Here is a 19,031-nt window from a genome sequence, read left to right as displayed (position 1 = left end):
CATTAAGAACATGTTGATGCCTGAGCCTGAACACATATACTACAGTATCCTCAGTCTTTCCATAGAAGGAGAAGACAGGACTCCACAGTGGTTGGGCAGGATGTTATAAAAGAATCCAATCAGCATAAACTCCCACCAGAGCAATCTATTTTCTGTGTGGAAAAAATATACCTATTATTTTCCTTCTGTTTGCTGAAACTGCACCACAGTCCCTAGAGGACAATAATTATTTTGAGAACATTTATTCCCATAATTTTATCCATAAGAACATTATTCATTGTGTTCTTAAGACTGTTCTGAATGTTGTAAATTGACCATAAAGAAAGACCTAAAATTTTAGTCATGAAGTTTACATGACCCTGGTGTGCACATGAGATGTATGTAAAAGGTGAACAGACATTCTCTTTCAAGTAATCATAACAGTTATGAAACAAAGCAGAAATCAAGGTGGCATATGGCAAAGATATCAAGATACTTGGATAAATTGATGACAGGTTAGATAGTTGATAGATAGATGGATGAAAAGATAGAAGAATTTTTGAGAAACTCACTAGGATGGACATCAAATTATTGATATTCTCCAGCACAACATTTCTGAACAGCTTTTTCTGGATTGCATCTAACATGGCCCACTCTTCCTGGGTGAGTTCTGTAATTACATCACTGAAGTTCACTGATTCCTAAAACAACATAGGTATTTGGGTTTAGACAGGGCCATCACTATTAATATCTGTTGCAGATTGGTTGAAATGTCAGTACAGAGTAAGGGAGGGTTTTCTGTGTATAAAATGTTTAAGCTGTGTTTGGGAATCCAGTCAAATCATTCATTCTCACTTCTAACCTGTCACCTATATTTCAGATACACTCACAGAAACATACAGACTCTGAATACGTAAACACTCAGTATAGAGCAATATGGCATAACATATGATGAAATACAACCTGGAAATTTTCCAAAAATCCGATAACTTCCAGATGGTGATCATAAAATTTGCTCTTGAGAATTCATTACTAAATCTCTCTTCTCCATCAATTTCAAGTAAATTCACAGATTCATCACAAGGGATGTCTTTTTCACGATCTGCCACTTTTTAACATAATTATGGTTCAATTATTCCCCTGTGTCCTATCAAAATACTTTTGTGTCCTGCCTCAATATTCATCTTCTTTTGGTCAAGCCACTTGTTTCAACACTGACTTTTGGCCTACTAAACAGTTCTTCATCCCTGCAGCATAAACTCCTATATCTGTGGTCACCCACATGCCTCCCCCAGAAACAACAGGTGGACTCAAATATTAAGGTAACCATTATTCAAACTGGGACACTCTTCAGTCATTTATTTTAAACTAACCAATCCCTGACACTCCTGTGGCAAATCTACTAACTTGGCCCACATTAAAATCACAATCTTATGGGTTCCTTTTGCTCTGATTGTATGCTGTCATCATACAACCAGGGCTGCTCATGCTTAACACAGACTGCACATGGCACCTTTCTTTTGCTAGGATCTGTGAGTAATAACTGGTTTCTTCATGTATTATTGTCTTTTTCCCCCATTGTGTGATAACTGAGCTCTCCCTGGGCCCAAAGTTAAAATCCAACTTAACCAATGAGGCGCCTGCAATGATATCAATTTCTTTATCTAAGAAATAGTCTCAAAAATTTTGCAAGTTTTGAAAACTCCAATGTGGTGATGATTCTTATCTAATCAAAACTTGTTATCTAGAACTAAATAATTTGTTATTCATTAAAATGGCAGAAAATCTTGAAGCAATGTACATCATTTTGCATAAATGTACAGACTTTATAAAGAACTTCGGAACAGTAGGTTCTTCCTCTTTTTAGTCTACAAAACTCAGATTTATATTATGAGGTATGAGGGTGGGTTCTTCAAGCAAAATAAGGGCTCTGTGAGGTTCCTATAGTAAAGTACAGTCCTAGAGAGACTCATCCCAGGATAGGAGGCCCCCATACTGAATATTCTCCTGGACCTCCAAACTGCACTTTTCATTGCGTCTCTTGTATATTCTTCTTGACTCTGTTCAAGGATTAAATAAGCTTTTTATTGGTTCTGGTCTCTTTCTTCCTTTTTCTTCAAATACTTTTACAGGTCCTAAAATTTTACTCTACTTGCAATAGTCCCCTTGTATGCACAGATTAAAGTAAGAAAACCATACTCCTGTGCTTTGCTTCCACTTGCCAAATCTGTACAAGTGTTTTTCAAAAAAGAGAAAATCAGTAACTGGGGACAAGATGGTAATGAGAATTTCAAACCTCTTAAGAAAATGTGCAGATATATTCTATAAAAACTGGAGGAAGTTTACCACTGGGTAAAATAAATCCATTAGTTTCCATTGCATTTTCTGTTTTTTTTTCCTCATGTTCTCTTGAACACCACATAGCCTTCACCACTGTACTCATAACACTGGATGTATTGAACTCATCTGATGAACCGTTTACCTCCTTATTGGACAAATTTGTACAGTTACTCATCTCTTTCTTACATTCACTACATTACTACAACTAACTTAGTGAATTACTTCCCCAATGAGATCATGAGTTGCATGAAGAATGTAAATTCTCTTACATCTCTACTTTGAATGCACAGCCTTAAAAGGCTGAAATGAATTGGTGTAAATGTTGGAAGAGAGATTACTTCATACTCAGTCCCTGGCCCACCACAATTGTACCAGATCATGGGTATAACTAAATGAATCTCAAATATGAGTATCTCATGAAATAGGACAGGCCAGTGGAAGAAATCTGAATATTTCTACAAATGTACTTAATTTCAGTAGAAACAGCAATTCTGTACTCACCAGTGGTTGCATTGTCAATAGTTCCACCACCAACTGTCTTCCTCTAGGTTTTCACTCTCACACAGTCCAAGCATAAGGCAATCAATTCTGACAATTGAGAAAGACGTCAAAAAATTCAAGACATGTTTATAATATTCAGACCCATGTGTCATGTATATCCAAACACTCACCTGGAAGTAACCCTACTAGCCTGACCAACAGAAAATGTGGTGTGCTCTAAGAGAAGCAGAGGAAGATTCTCATCTCCTATACTCAAATAGAAGGCTATGTGCATTGTTTCTAATAATGAAAATATGACTGCAGGTATCTTACAGATAAGAACATGAAAATCATGAGTGTCATGTGTTAATTACCCATGATGCTCAGAGTTTTACAATCCTCTTCATGATTCTAAAATAAGTATCCCTAACTCATACCACATGTGGATTTTAGTCTTGACCTGCCATTAAATGTTGCAAAATCCTAGTTTAAGTATTCTTGGTTTATGCTCTGGCATTGTTTCTCCAACAGTCACCCCAGGTCTTCGATCTGTTTCTCCCTTTCTACTCTGCCCTCTTCCTTCCCTTCTGCATACAATTGCCTTAAATAATCTTGGTTAAACTACTTGAGGTTTCTGGAATGATTACTGCCTTAGCCCATTAAGCCCTGAATTTTAGAGCTTTTCAAAATGGCTTTGGGCATCAATCATGCAACTTCAAAGTTATTTTTGACTGGTTTAATCAACTCAAAGACGTACTTCATTTAAACCAATCAATGATACCTATCCTCCAAATCAAAGCCCCAAAATCCCTTGTGTAGGGAAGTAACAGGAATGCCTTAGTCATACAGTTTCTGTCCACCCCACAATCCTCAGAAGGTAATAGGGCTCATAAAATATGTAATTAAAGGGTTTCTGAGGAGATCTAGTTGCTCCATCTGAAAAATTTAGTAAGGTGATTACCGAAGTCCTGTCCCTATTAGCTGTCATTTCTGGTATAAACCCTGCATTTCCTTTCTCTATATACATGATGTGTGTATCATTGTATATGTGGGTGAAAGCATTAATTATTTATTACCAGTAAGGTATCTCCTAAAACAACATAAATAATTAAATGTACTTCATGGACAAATCATGATAATTTGCCATAACCAATACTAGGATAAAATCACAAGTTTTATCTGAATTCCAGAAAAAAGAAAAAGTGTGTTATGTGTGACTCTGCTTGGTGATTAAGTGTATTTGCCTATTTAATCCTCACAATAATCTGGACATTTACCATTTTAACAAATGACACAATTAGAAATTCAGAAAAATTTAGGGTTATGACAAAGTTACATGGTTAGAAAATGACATAGGTAGAATTTGAATTTTGCTTTGCCAGTCTGCCAAGCTTAAATTTTTGGAGTGTTACACACCACTCAAAATCTTACCTGGACTATCCCTCTCATAAACAAAATCAGAGGTCCCACCCTGTGGCCACAACCTCCTGTCCTAGTTTTTCCACAAAAATCATCCATATGCAGATTCTCTTTCCTACAGTGCGTTGATTCCTCTCAATAAACATCATCTATCTTTCCTCATCCATACCGCACTGTTGAGTCCACAGTTTGTAATTTCAACAGATACTGAGACCAAAATTATATCCCTCTATCTACACCAATACCAATTAAAACTTCAATAATCAATGACTCCAAAAACATGCAATTTTCCATGATACATCAGAAACAGTAATTGAGTAAGATACTGACCCTGGACTAAACACAGATTCTAAATTCCTAGAGGTTTTCAATGATTAAATTTCAATGATTAAATTAAATTAAATGATTAAATGATTAAATTAAATGATTAAATTAAATTAAATTAAATGATTAAATGATTAAATTTCAATGATTAAATTTAATTTAATCATTCCTGAATACTCCATAAATCCACTGAATCTTCTTTGTACCTTTTGAATATAATGCACCTTATCATTTCCCCTCTTTTTTTGACAGATAAGAGTAACTCTTTCTAAGTGGATCTATTATACAATTTTCCAAATTATACTATGTGTTAGTCAGGGTTCTCTAGAGAAACAGAATGAACAGGAGAGATTGCAAATGTGAGATTTATAAAGGTGTCTCACTATTGGAATGGAAGGGTCCATAATCTGTAGTGTAGGCTGTGAATCTATCAGCTCTGGTGAAGTGTCTGGATGAACTCCACAGGACAGCTCACTGCCTGTAAAAGCACTGAAAGAGTCTCTCTTTATTCTTAAAAGCCTTCAGATGATTGGATCAATCCATTGAGGGAGGCATGCCTTAGTTGATCTCAAATGTAATCAGCCACAGATGCAATCCACAGACTCAGGATTTAATACACCAGCCTCCCAAGTTATCAGCTAGCCACAAAATATTCTTGCAACAATGGTCAGGCCAGTGTTTGATTGAACAGATAATGGGCAAAATCACTTGGCCAGTTGAAACCAGAACCTAACCATCACAGTTCGCACCTTGTTAAATTGGCAACTATACACATCACCTTGAAACAGGTTTCATTTCTAAATAGAACACAGTAGCAGACATATGTTTCACCTAAAAATATTCAGCTGTCCTGCATATGAGTGAAAATGTTTTACATCTGTACAGAATAAGGTGCAAGTCCTTAAGTAACATTCACTCTTAAATTTCATACCCTATGACTTAAATACTATAACATGACAATAAAACTTATGTCATGTGTTAAGAGGTGAACAAGATATTTGCTTATGTAAAAATGCAAACAAACTCCTAACAAAATAGGGAAGAAACTCTCATACAATCACAGTCCTCATTTCTGCAACTGGTCACATGGTAATAGTTCATATTTAGCACTATCTTCTTCCATGATCCATTCCATGTTCCCTTTACCCACAGCAAGCACTTGAGCTTGCCAAGTTTCTTTCCCAAAAGGGATGAACCAGACCTTTATTTTTGACGTTTCTGGGCCATTGGCAGTCCTGCCTAGATTGGGTTGTTGCCATTTTCCACTGGCTTTTAACACAGAGCATGATAACACTAGAGACACCCTAGGGGATCTCCTGTATTCCAGGAAAACTCTCCTTTACTTTCATTTTGTAGCTGCAGTTCTATTTCCTTTTGATCATCAGGATCAATCACTCCAGACAGAACAGAAATTCCCTGTCATTTCTGATGATTCAGTAGCATGTGAAAACCAAAGTGGCCAGGTGGCACTCTTAATCTCCAGTTTAATGCAATCATTGTTGTGTCTCTTGGTAGGAGCACTGCTCCTTTTGGAACTAGGACCTGTAGACCAGAAGAGTTTAAAGATTCAGGGACAGCAAGAAAAATTTTTTCTCATAGATCACTAGGGGTGATGGTGAGTGGTGACACTCTCATTCCATCCCTTGAATACTGAACCCATGAATCCTGGCTTGGAGAGAAATAGTAGCATACAGTGGATGCTGATTCAGAGCATGCACAGCTTCCTGGAGAACACTGCCCCAGCCCTGCAAGGTTTTGCCGCATAGTTGGCACTGTAATTGGGTTTTCATTAGGCCAATCCAGCATTCTATCAACCTACCTACATCTGAATGTTAGGGAACATGTTAACACCAGAGAATCACATGAGCTCTCACCAATTACCACACTTCATTTGCTGTGAAGTGGGTTACTCAATCAGAAGCAAAACTGTGTGGAATACCATTACAGTGAATAAGGAATTCTGTAAGTCCTTGGATGGTAGTTTTAGCAGAATTGCCTGCAGGGAATGCAAACCCATATCTGGAGTATGTGTCTATTCCAGTTAGAATAAGTCACTGCCTCTTACACAATGGAAGTGGTCCAATATAATCCACCTGCCACCAGTTAGCCGGCTGACCACCAGAGGGAATAGTGCCATATTGGGGACAGACTATGGGTCTCTGCAGCTGGTTGGTTTTGTATTCAACAGTGGTCATAGCCTGGTCAGCCTTATGGAATAGGAGTCAATGTTACTGTGCCTATGCATAACTCCCATCCCTAAAATCAAGCCCATTTTGTTCATAAGCCTATTGGGTTATGAACAAATCTCATCCACTTGATTATTAAAACCTTCTTCTGCTGAAGTCACCTTGTGATAATCATTCGTATAGGATACAAATATTTTCAAGATCTTTGTCCACTCAGAAAGTTCTATCCACGTAACTCTTCCCCAGACTTTTTTGTCACCAATTTTTCAATCATGATCTTTCCAAGTCCCTGACTATCCAGCCAAACCATTAGCTACAACCAATGAGTCAGTATACAAACCCACCTCTGTCAAGCTCTCCTCCTAATCAAAACACACAAACAAAGTGCACTTCTCAAAGTCCTACCTACTGAGAGGATTTCCCCTCCTCTCTGTCCTTTAAAGGCATCCCAGAATAAAGTGATAGTGCTGCAGCTGTCCACTTCTGGTGGTCCTTGCATGTCCTGCAGAACCACCTGCAGACCAGAGTTAAACATTCTCTTCCTCTGTCCACTGACTGTAAGGAGACCCCAAGAGGCCATAGTTCTGGTCTGGGAAAGAGAAAGTGATAAGACAGAAGTAGAGTCCATAGGCACTTGTGACACTTCCTCATATAATGTACATGTGCCTTCAGGATATGCTTGAGCTTATCTATAATATGCCATTTCCATTTCTTGATTTAGTGCTGTGTGCATGCCTAAATTTATACTTGGTGGGTCAGACAAAATCCAACTCACGATGAGCAGCTCAGGTTTCATGGTAACTTGTTGGCCCATGGTCAGACATTCAGCCTCTTCTAAGGCCCAGAATCAGACTATAAGCTGTTTCTCAAAAGGAGAGTAGCTATCTGCAGTGGATGGTAAGGCTTTGCTCCAAAATACTAATTGTCTGCATGTAATTCTCCTATGTGGGCCTGTCAAAAGCTCCATACAGCAACCCTATTTGCCACGGACACTTCCAGAACCACTAGATCTACTGAATCATCTCCCCAAGTGGCAAAGCACCTTTCCATGTAGACTATACCTGTTGCAGAGCCTCCTCTTATTCTGGTTTCCACTCAAAACCCCCAAATGAGGAACATGTTGTCTCAAAAATCCAAAGAGGCCAAGTAGGCATTATATCATTTCTTTGATCATAGGTGGGGCCCAATGCAACAGCTTAGCTTTCACCTTAAGATGGAAATATTGAAATGCCCCAGACAACTTAACACAGAAATTTCACTGAGGGGGAAGGCCCTGCATTTTTGGGGGGGAGTTTCTCCCAACCCCTAACACGCAAATGCCTTACCAGTAAGTCTAGAGTAGTTGCTACTTTTTGCTCACTAGGTCCAATCAGCATGATATCTTCAATATAGTGGGTCAGTATGATGTCTTGTGAGAGAGAGAAATGATCATTGCTCCTGCAGACAAGATTGTGACATAGGGTTGGATAATAAACCCTTCAGGCAGGAGAGTGAATGTAAACTGCTGGCCTTGCCAGCTGAATGCCAACTATATCTGGTAGTCCCTACTGACAGCTCTTTAAAACAAAAAGCATTTGCCAAATCAATAGCTGCATACCTGGTACCAGGTGATGTGCTGCTTTGGTCAAGCAATGATACCCCATATTGAGAAACAATTGTAATTAGAGTCACCACCTGCTTGAGTTTATGATAATCCACTGTCATCCTTAAAGATCCATCTGTTTCCTTCATAGGCCAAGCAAGAGTGTTCAATGGGGATGTCGTGAGAATAATCACCCATGAATCCTTGAAGTCCTTAAGAGTGGCACTGATCTCTGCAATCTCTTCAGGAATATGGTATTCCTTCTGATTAACTATTCTGCTAAGTAGCAGCCATTCTAGTGGCTTCCACTTGGCCTTTGCTGCCACAATACTCCTCACTCCATAAGTCATAGAACCAACGTGGGAATTCTGCATTTTATATGTATGCTGATTCCCATTATACATTCTGGAAGTGGAGAAATGGCCACAGAATGGGTCTAGGGACCTGCTGGACACACTGTGAGACTTAACTGAGCTAAAACTTCATTGATCATCTGATCTCCATTAGCCCTTACTCTGATTGGTGGACCAGAGTGAAGTTTTGTGTCTCTTGGAATCAGTGTCACTTCTGAGCCAATGTCTAATAATTTCCAAAATTTCAGATCATTCCCATTTCCCCAGTACATGGACACCTTGGTAAAAGGTCATAGTTCTTCTTGGGAAAGTCTGTGAGGAAGGTTAACAGTGTAAATTCTGGGTAATGTAAAAGGGCCCTTCCCAGTGAGAACCTGGCCATCCCTGCATTTGAGGTGCTCTGGATCTGTAAACTGTCTAAAGTATGAACATTGCTTAAGGGGCCCTTACTTCCCACATTTATTCAAGTTAATTTTCACTTGATATAGAATTCTTCTGCTTATTCAGCTCAAAGAAGATTTACTGGGCTTCCAATCTATTTTCCATCTAGTTACCCCATTATCCACTAGCCAACACCACAAGCCTCTGAGTCTCATTATTCTGACTGCTGCTTTGAGTCTGCTGTGCTTTATGTAGTTATCCTCATCTTGTCTATGGTCACTAACTGTCACTACATGGCTTCTTCCAACTCAGGATCTGATCATTTCCCATTGTAATGTCTGATATAAAGAGACATGCCACTTTGGAGCTCCTCATGGATGATGAAACTAGTCTCATCAATGTATTTCTCTCAGGTTTGGAGAAAGCTGTGTCCTCTGGATATTCCTGGGGTGTGTGAGCATGTCTTCCATGATCAATTCACTCTAACATTTCCGTCTCTCTAAGCCTCTGGATCCCCTCTTTTAAAGTATACCATGGCAGTTTTGGCATTTTAACCATGGGTAATGTCAGCCATCTTTTGATCAGTGTTTCAGCCAACCATGTAAAAAAACCTTTAACTCCCCTTCTAACCCCTCAAGCTACATACAACTTTGAATGCAGAATCTCTGATTAGTGGGCCCAAATAAATTTATTCAGTTTGGTCAAACTTTATATTCCTTCCACCATTATCCCACACCCTTAATATCCATTCCCACATGTGTTCCCCTGATTTCTGTCTATATACATTGGAAAACTCATGCAGTTCTTTTGGATTATAGCATACCTCCTCATGGGCCACACATTGTACCTGACCTTTCAGGGCCTGTTGGTATTTTATTGTAGTTATAAATAACATACACACACACACACACACACACACACACACACATATAAAACACTTTTATATAAGTATTTTACATATACATAACACTTTTGAAGAAAAAAGGTGGTGGGGTTGGGTCATAAAAAATAGAGGTTTTTCCAAGCCAATTACCTCAAGGCATTCCATTACCATTTCATCTGGTGAAATAAGATTAGTCTCTGCAGACAGAAGAGTGAGAGCTATTTTCTGAGAGGAGGTGTTTACAGGCACGCAATGAAATATTAATATCATTAGGTGGAGGTTGGATGACTGGCTCATTTGAGGGAACTGGAGGCTGGGAAGATGTTTCCTCAGAGCAGTCCTTTACAGCTCTATTGAGAAAAGGTTTAGCAGTTTCCAGGGATCCTGTCTCCCCTTGGCCATCATTATAAAGTGATACATCACTGCCTCATGTTTCAGGTTACCATTCTTTTCCAATCAAAGCCCTTACTTTAACAGCAGGCATCCTGCAAAGTTGACATTTCAGTTTACATTGTAAATCTGCTACTGACACAATGAGGCTTGGGCCTGGTGTTCAGAGATCTCAAATCTGCAACCACAGGGAGTACGATTTTCTTTTAGGGCACATGTGGAAACATTTACATCATACATACAGCACTTAAAGTACAAATTTGAAGTCTTCAGCTCATCCTTTTCCCTCACTGCTGTAACCGTCATATCTAATAACACCTAGCCAACATCTTTATACCCACAATTCCACAAAACTCCACAGGGATTTCAAAAGAACTCTGACCCAGAGACTTACCCCACATAAGCACACAATTAGCAGAATCTAATGGTAATATTTTGAGTATCTCTCTTTTCAACTCACCCCATGGACTACCAGTGTCATATTAATTATTGCATTAAGAGTCATTAGGGCCTCTGAACTAGCCAGAGTAGAAAACCTATTGTAAAACCCATTTTTAAGATTCTGTTTCTAAATAACCACCCCACTCTAGGTACCAAGAGTAATACTCAGGGTTTTCTAGAGAAACAGATCCAAGAGATCTGTGTATATGAGCTTTATAAGGGTGCTATGCATCCATGGGATTGGAAGCGTCTGAAATCCATGGGGCAGGCTGTGACACTTGTGGTTCTGATGAAGGGTCTGGATGAACTCCACAGGAGAGTCTTTCTGGCTGAAGAAGCAGTGAAAGAGTGTCTCTTTCCCCTTAAAGTCCTCAGTGGATTGGATTATCTCATTGCGGAGACATGGCTTAGTTGATTGCAGATGTAATCAGTTACAGATGCAATCAACTGACTCATGATTTAATGCACCAGCCTTCTGGTTCTCAGCCAGTCATGAAATATCCTTGCAGCAATGATCAGGCAAGTGTTCACCTGATCAGAAAACTGGGCATAATTATTTGGCCAAATTGCACCTGAACCTAACCACCACACACTCTCATACCATAATATCTTCAATTATCTCTACATACATATGCATTAGTTATTCCTTCTCTCCTATCAAATACAAGTTCATGTTACCTCTGGCTAAATTGAAGGGTTCAATTGATTTATTTTTTATTTTTTATTTTTATTTTAACATTTGTTCCCCCTATTATTTAATTTTATTCAATATGTTCTACTCATCTGTTGACAAGGTAGATGAAGGCTGCATCAGACACAAGGTTTTCACAATCACACAGTCACATTGTGCAAGCTATTTAATTATACAATAATCATCAAGAAATATGGCTACTGGAACACAGCTCAACATTTTCAGGCAGTTCCTTCCAGCCTCTCCATTACATCTTGGTTAACAAGGTGATATCTACTTAATGTGTAAGAATAACCTCCAGGATAACCTCTCCACTCTGTTTGGAATCTCTTAGCCATTGACACTTTGTCTTATTTCACTCTTCTCCCTTTTGGTTGAGAAGGTTTTCTCAATCGCTAGATGCTGGGTCTCAGCTCATTCTAGAGCTTTTCTCAATCCTTTGATGCTGAATATCAGCTCATTCTGGGATTTCTGTCCCACATTGCCAGGAAGATCCACACCCCTGGGATTCATGTCCCAAGTACAAAAACATTTTTTAAATTTGTACATTTAGTCACTATCATTACACACTCTAGGCATTCCTAGATTATACCATCTCAATCTTTTTGTTTGTTTGTTTGTCTGTTTGTTTGTCTGTGTCTTTTTTTTACTATTATTATTATTTTTATTTTTTTCTCTATATTAGCATTCTATATCTTTTTCTGTTGTTTTGCTAGTTCTTTTCCTAAATTGATGCAAATGTACCATCTCAATCTTTATCATCTATCTTTCTTTGTGATTTTATTTATGTCCCAGCCCTCCTCCCTCTTCAGTTGATCTTAATGTCAAGATATGGTGAACTATATTATTGATCATAAATTAAATCTACTTTGTCAGAAACCTCTCCCATTTTATACTATCCATTTCACCATTTAAACACATTTTTCTGTTGGAAAAACAGAACTCTGAATGCATTCTCTCTCAAGTTCTTTCTCTCTGTATCTTCCCATGACAAACTGAAAGTACACTTATCATGTACTCACACTCGCATCACACTTTGACTCACAAAAATGAACACTGAAGTACTCATTCATGTAACTTGGAGATCACTAATTTTCCCCCCATCAATAAATTCTAACTTGGAACCAAAGAATTGAGCCATGGTCTCTTTTTCAGAACTCTTTTATTGCTTTCTCTGGCATCACAGCCTCCAGATTGTATTCAAACTATTTTAGACATTCCTTCTCCATATCTGCTGGAATAAATTCCTCAAAAGACACTACTGAATTATCTTGAAACCAAATCCTAGCTTCTCTCTCTGCATTTTATGGACTGCACTGCTTTTTTCACTCATTTAGTCAATTTCATTAATTTCTTCCATTGCTATCTCTAAGCTGATCATGACAAAACATTTATCTGAATCCCATTTCTGAGCTATCGTGGCTATTTGCTTAACTAAATTTACATAAAATGAAATATAGTGCAAGATGTTATCTCTTCTGCACCCAGAATGTAAGTAATACACCTCCTCCAGACTCAAATCTTAGTGGCCTCCCTGGGCATTCTGGGATTGGTGTTTTATCTGTCATCTTCAATCCACCAAGCACAATTAAACATTGTAATCTGTACCGAGGACTATTTTCACACTTTATCTCCACCCCTGTACACAAACATACTTTTCTATCCCAGGGTCATTTTCTTTAAATATCAGTTTGTCAATCCCTAAAATATCCCTTCACTGATTTCCAATTAAAGTTAACCTTTCTCTTCCACTCCCACTTAATTGCTCTACTATTACCCCTACAGAAAAATCATCCAATTTGTCATTTTAAATATATTCTATCTATCTATCTATCTATCTATCTATCTATCTATCTATCTATCTATCTATCTATCTATCTATCTATATCTATCATCCATCAATCAACCCATCCATCTTTACCTCTGTCCAATTATCTATTTATGTTCTTTCTCCCCTACTGGTCTAAATTAATGAAAATCAACCTCTCAATAATGATAATCTCTGGCATGTTTCCCTTTGATCATTACATATATATTTTAAATCCAGGCATACGATGTTAAAATCTCCTAACCTACCTTAAGGACACCAGACCCTATATTCCTATGTCAGATTGAACAATTACCTTCTGATTAAATCTTAACTTATAAAATAACATGGAGGTTATGCCTCCTGATTAAACATTTCTCCAACACTCACTAGAACTCAAATGCATTGGAAAATACAATAAAATCAAGACTCTAATGAATATGCTATCTCTATATTTTGAAATGCAAAGCTTTTTCTCTCCCTAGAAAAACACTGTTTTAAAGGTAAACTCTCCTCCATGCCATTGATAACTTCAGAAGACATAAAATCTGAACAACCCATCTTGAGTAAGTGGAATACCAATCATTATAAGTATAAAGAAGTTATGTTTATTTCATAAAATATATTTTATAAATGTAAAATATTTTATAAAATATTTACCCCCTAAGTAGCTAAATTGTGTAGATGCAGTAAAGGAAAACAGATTATGTCCTTTATATGCCATACCTTTAATATTCTAAATGCCATCATTGTGTTTTCTCAGTAACCTCCCAGCTTTTGTGGATTCTGGTGGCTCTGAGAACTAATATAGACAATCTGATGCACAATATCCTGTTTTTTTGTTTGCTTGTTTGTTATTTTACCTCATAGAGGACTTGGAAACTTTTAATTCTGTGGGAATTAGTGTGGCTTTAATATAAAGAGAAATATTTCCATTGAAAGTTTATATTCCAGGAAAAAATATATTATACATTCTAGACTGTATGTATTTTACTATGAAAAAAGAAAGAACATACAATGGGGGTCTATTAAAGTCAAATTTGACTGACACCATAAGGACCACACTGCCTAAAGCTTCAAAATTTTAGGGATTCCTGGAGAACATGAGAGTATCTTTATGCATTTTCCCATAATTAAGATGTGTTTTAACAAATTTTGAAAACTACACAATTGAAAATTTAGGGAATCTCTTTACAAATTTGGAAAATATCATTTCTTAAGAAAACATCAACTGATAAATTTTTATTTTAGCCACAGGCATTTGATACTGAAAGGAAATTTTTGCCATTTTGTGTGTAAGTGCACTGTCTTGAAATTTAAAAAGTAGTGCAATAATTTCACTTGTAAGCATTTTAGGTAATTAAGTATTAAATATCCATGGTTCTATTATATGTTCTTATGTTTTATGTTGGCCCAGTTACACTGTAAAATGTTTGAGGCAAACTGATGATCCCCTTTTATGATAAATAAATATATGATAATGCAAAAATGAATCTATGTTTGAGGCAAACTTTGGGGAAAGGGAGATGAGGTGAATAGAGAAATAAGAGTAGACGGTAAAATTTAAATATTTTTTAGTATTTCTTTAAGGTAAAAGTATCTGGAAATTAACATGATTCTTCACATGGTTATGAGTGAGGCTGGTTCATGTTTAATTAAATGGAGAACTCACCAGGACCAAACCACAGGAGACAGTGAAGCCAACAAGATTCTGAAGTGTGTTTCATAAGAAAGCAGCACTTCCCTCTTGTCCCAAAGTCCATACTCTTCAACTTCTTCTTCTCTGGTGATGCCCCTTCTACTGTGACTTTCAATTATATAAAGAAAAACACCTGATAAACCTAATCATGGTTAGATTAGAAAGGACACACCCTGATCACATCTATACTAAATCTATTCAAGACTTCATTCTGTGGCACACACAGTGTCCACTTTGATTGGATTTATGAAACAATAAAAAACATAAACCTCATAAAATGTTGAAAATACTTTTCCTTTATTCGTTCAATAAGTACTTTTGACTGATTTCATGTCATAAGAAGTTTCTGGATCCTGGAGATTAAAGAAGAGTATCAGACACAAGGGGTTTCTCTGGTTGAAGACCTGGAATTCTCTGGAGGAAGAATGTAACTAAAAATAAAGGGCAGTATCCTATCAGCAGTACCAGGATGCTTTCTGGAACATACACACCACCCAAAATTCTAATGAGCTGAATCCCAGTGAGCCACCACTGCCTCCAGGATTTATTCTCTGTGGAGCCAGAGAAGGAGGGAAAAGGCTTAGGGGATAGCAAATAGAATAAGTTGGAATTATTGCAGGAGGATAAAGTTCATCAGTTCATGATCTTCAGGCAATATAGTGAAAAAACAGCAGTAAGTTTTGTGTCTCAAAATGACTTGAAGTTAGGTATTGCAACAGAAAATATTTTCTAAAATCCCAAACTTTATATACAAGAGAGTGTAAAAAGGTCATTGAACAGGAAAAAGTTAAAACAACTCTTTAATAAATACAAAGGGCCACAAGATGAAAATAAAATTAGAACATATTGTATGTAGCAGTTGTATGATAATTAGAACTCAGTCTAGCCAGCATTAGATTTGATCATCATGTGGAAGTTCAGAGAAGGATCTTCAAAATGGAGTTCACACATCACATGAGAGAATTAGAATGTGAGCACCAAGAAAACTAAAGTGCCCAATATACAAGATGGAACAAAAATAGAAAGAATTAAGGTGATTTTAAGATTTTTACTGGTTTGCTTTTAATTTTACAAAGAATCCATGCCAAAATGATCAATCTAAAAATGACCATTGCTTGCTGGGATTTAGCACTTAATGGAAGATTTAGATTTATGGAATTCATTTTTGTTGGAGCTTTATAAATAATCAATATCAAAAGATACTTGGTGTCTTCCTTTAGATTTCAGTACAGTGATTACAGAAGACATGACTATGATAAAGAAGGAACATGCCTTGGTATTGTTGAAGACGTTGGAGTTTTCATGACCTCGAATTAATGGAACAAAAAGTAAAACAGCTATAGCACTAAAGGAAACTTCTAGAATATTCATAGTCTCTACAATAAATACAATGGAAAATTGCACAGTTTCTCCTGTGTGGACAGGATAAAATTGCTTTCACTTTCCTGATCACCGAGAATGCATTGGGCTGCGGTCTGTAGCCGACTGAGGAAGTCAGTATATGTCTCATTGGGGCTCTGAACTATTTTTGATAAAGAGGAAGTGAGAGCCCGTTTTTGGGGGAGTAGCCTCCATGCTTTAATGGTGGCGGACTGCACCTGGAGACCAAGTTCTCGGGGGTATTGTGCTTGGGTAGAATTAAGATGATAAGGACTTGACCCTAGAAGCTTTTTTAATGACCAAGATTTTGTGCTGTCTTTTAAGATGTTGCTTTCAGCATACTTTTTATACTGCTCCTCATAGTCCACTTTCCATAACAGGAAATCACCACCTGATAAGGTGGCTCTGGTGAGCTGTGACCAATCATTTGGAGTAAGCTCCTTTTCACTAATATTGTCTAGCAAAGCCAGAGTAAAAGGGCAGTTGCTCCATAATCATGTACGGCTTTCTTTAGTTCTTTTAAATATTTTAGATTAATCCTTTTGCATTTATTGGTTCGGGGTGTTTCCTCCCATTCGCGGCTACGCTCGTGGCTACATTCTGATTTTATTTCATCCTCATCATTGGCCTTCTCGCTCCCTTCCTCCTCACTGCTTTCCAGTTCAGACTGAGGCTCAGAAGCTTCTGACCTTGCCTTTTGCTGGCTACGGAGGACCAGAAAAGTGTAGTGGGCACAGCGGGGGTTAGAGGGCTTATTTTGGTTAGTCATTAGAGAGAGAGAAGAGAACGCCTGACTGGCGGTTTGCAGGGAGTTAAGGAGGTGATTATTTTGCAGTTTTTGTTGGTTAGCTCTGGCCTGTTCTTGTGCAAAGAGTTCATTAAGGGCATTTGCACTGTTTCTGAGCATAGTGGCCGCTTCCTCCAAGGCTGTATATTGTGGCAGGAAGGGCGGAACTCGGGGCATTATAGGATAGCAATGGTGAGGAGGTTGTGGTGCACATGGCACATGGGGGGGGTCAGAAGGCCGGGAGGTTATTAAAAGCTGAGAGAGGTTTTTTGGCACAGGGAGTTTTATCTTCTTGGAAGTCAGTGTCATTTGGTATATCTATAGTGACAGAATTACATTCTGAGTGGGGTCTGGAGAGGGGACGTGCATTTTTTAAGGCACTTTCTCCCTCTCTATAAAGCTTTAGTATTTCAGGGTCCGAATTTTTTAAGGCGTTTTCTCCCTCTCTACAAAGCTCTAGTATTTCAGGGTCTGAAGGGGAAGTTTTTATGGACTCATTGATTAGGTTCCAATAATTGAAGGCTGTAACTGATAACTTTTCCGGCCCGAAAATTTTATAATAGTCCTTTAAACAATCTCCTACTCTCAACCAGCATTTTTGGTCTATGGTCCCGTCAGCAGGGAACCATGGACAGGTTTGATAGACAAACTGAAAGAAATTTCTAAGGTCCATTTTCTTAACTCTCGCTCCTTGCATCTTGAGGGTTCCTTTTAATTGTCTCACGTAAAGCTCATGTGTACTAGATTCCTGTCCCATAGTGAATTTTTTAAATGAAAATGAAAGTGACTTACTGCGTGATCCTTCACTCTTCTCTTTGTTTGTCCGTTGGCGCGAGGCAATGTCGCTGGGACTGTGTTCACAGGCGAGTTACTTCTGTGGCAGTCCGGGGTTATAGGAGGGCCCTCCTCATTTTTTGGCGCATGACGCTTCTATCTCTCAGCTAGCGGTTGAGCCCCACATCAGGCGCCAATTGTCCTGACCCGCAGGACAGTCAACGGGGTCCGCCACCTGCTGAGGGAAGAATGGCTATGGGACAGAGAGAGGCAAGAAGGACAGCAAGACAGGATTCTGATCAAGCTGCAAATTTTATTAAGCAAGCCGGGTGTATATATACTGACTTGGGGAGGGAAGTAGGGTATGTGGAGCATTGTGACAGGAGGGAGTTGCACCGGTGGGAAGGGTTGGTTAGATGATTGGTGGCACTTGTTGCCAGGGAAAAAAGGGGCAGAACAGACTCTTGGCAGGAACCTATTTCCGTGAAGAACCTTGTTGTAATATGTAGGTGCTATTGCATCAGCCAGGGTGGCCATGTTGGCTTAATCGTCATCTTAGGTTAGCCTCTGGTCCCCAACAGTTAGGGTTCTCTAGAGAAACAGAATCAACAGAGAACACTCGCAAATATAAAATTTATACAAGTGTCTCATGTGACCACAGGAATTCAGAATCCAAAATCCATAAGGCAGGTTGTGAAGCCAATGACTCTGATGGAGGGTCTGGAGGAACTCCATAGGAGAGGGTCACCAGCCAAAGCAGGAATAGAGACTGCCTCTTCTGAATCCTCCTTAAAAGTCTTCTGATGATGAGATTAAGCATCACTCATTGCAGAAGACACTCCCCTTTGGCTGATTACAAATGAAATCAGCTGCAGATACAGCTGATGTGATCATGATCTAATTCTACAAAATGTCCTCATTGCAACAGACAGGCTAGCAGTTGCCCAACCAGACAAACAGATACCATAACTTGGCCAAGTTAATAGATGAACCCAACCATGACAGTAAATAAGCATACAAATTACACACACAGTTTATAAAACTATTTTAAATATATGCTTTTAGCTAGTTGCGAAGACTATACTGATAGCAGTTAAAATGGGAGTGATAAATTTAAGTGTACTGGGTTTGAAAT

At 38.3% G+C, this 19,031-nt stretch overlaps 1 pseudogene; it reads left to right on the top strand.

Moving 5' to 3' along the window:
* The window catches only part of LOC143680379 (DCN1-like protein 1), a 68,236-nt pseudogene extending 51,975 nt beyond the window's left edge, over window positions 1-16,261 (top strand).
* The last annotated feature ends 2,770 nt before the right edge of the window (window positions 16,262-19,031 follow it).

This window comes from Tamandua tetradactyla, chromosome 4, assembly GCF_023851605.1.
Source record: "Tamandua tetradactyla isolate mTamTet1 chromosome 4, mTamTet1.pri, whole genome shotgun sequence".
NCBI classification, from domain to species: Eukaryota; Metazoa; Chordata; class Mammalia; order Pilosa; family Myrmecophagidae; genus Tamandua; species Tamandua tetradactyla.
This window is presented reverse-complemented; position numbering and strand designations above follow the sequence as displayed.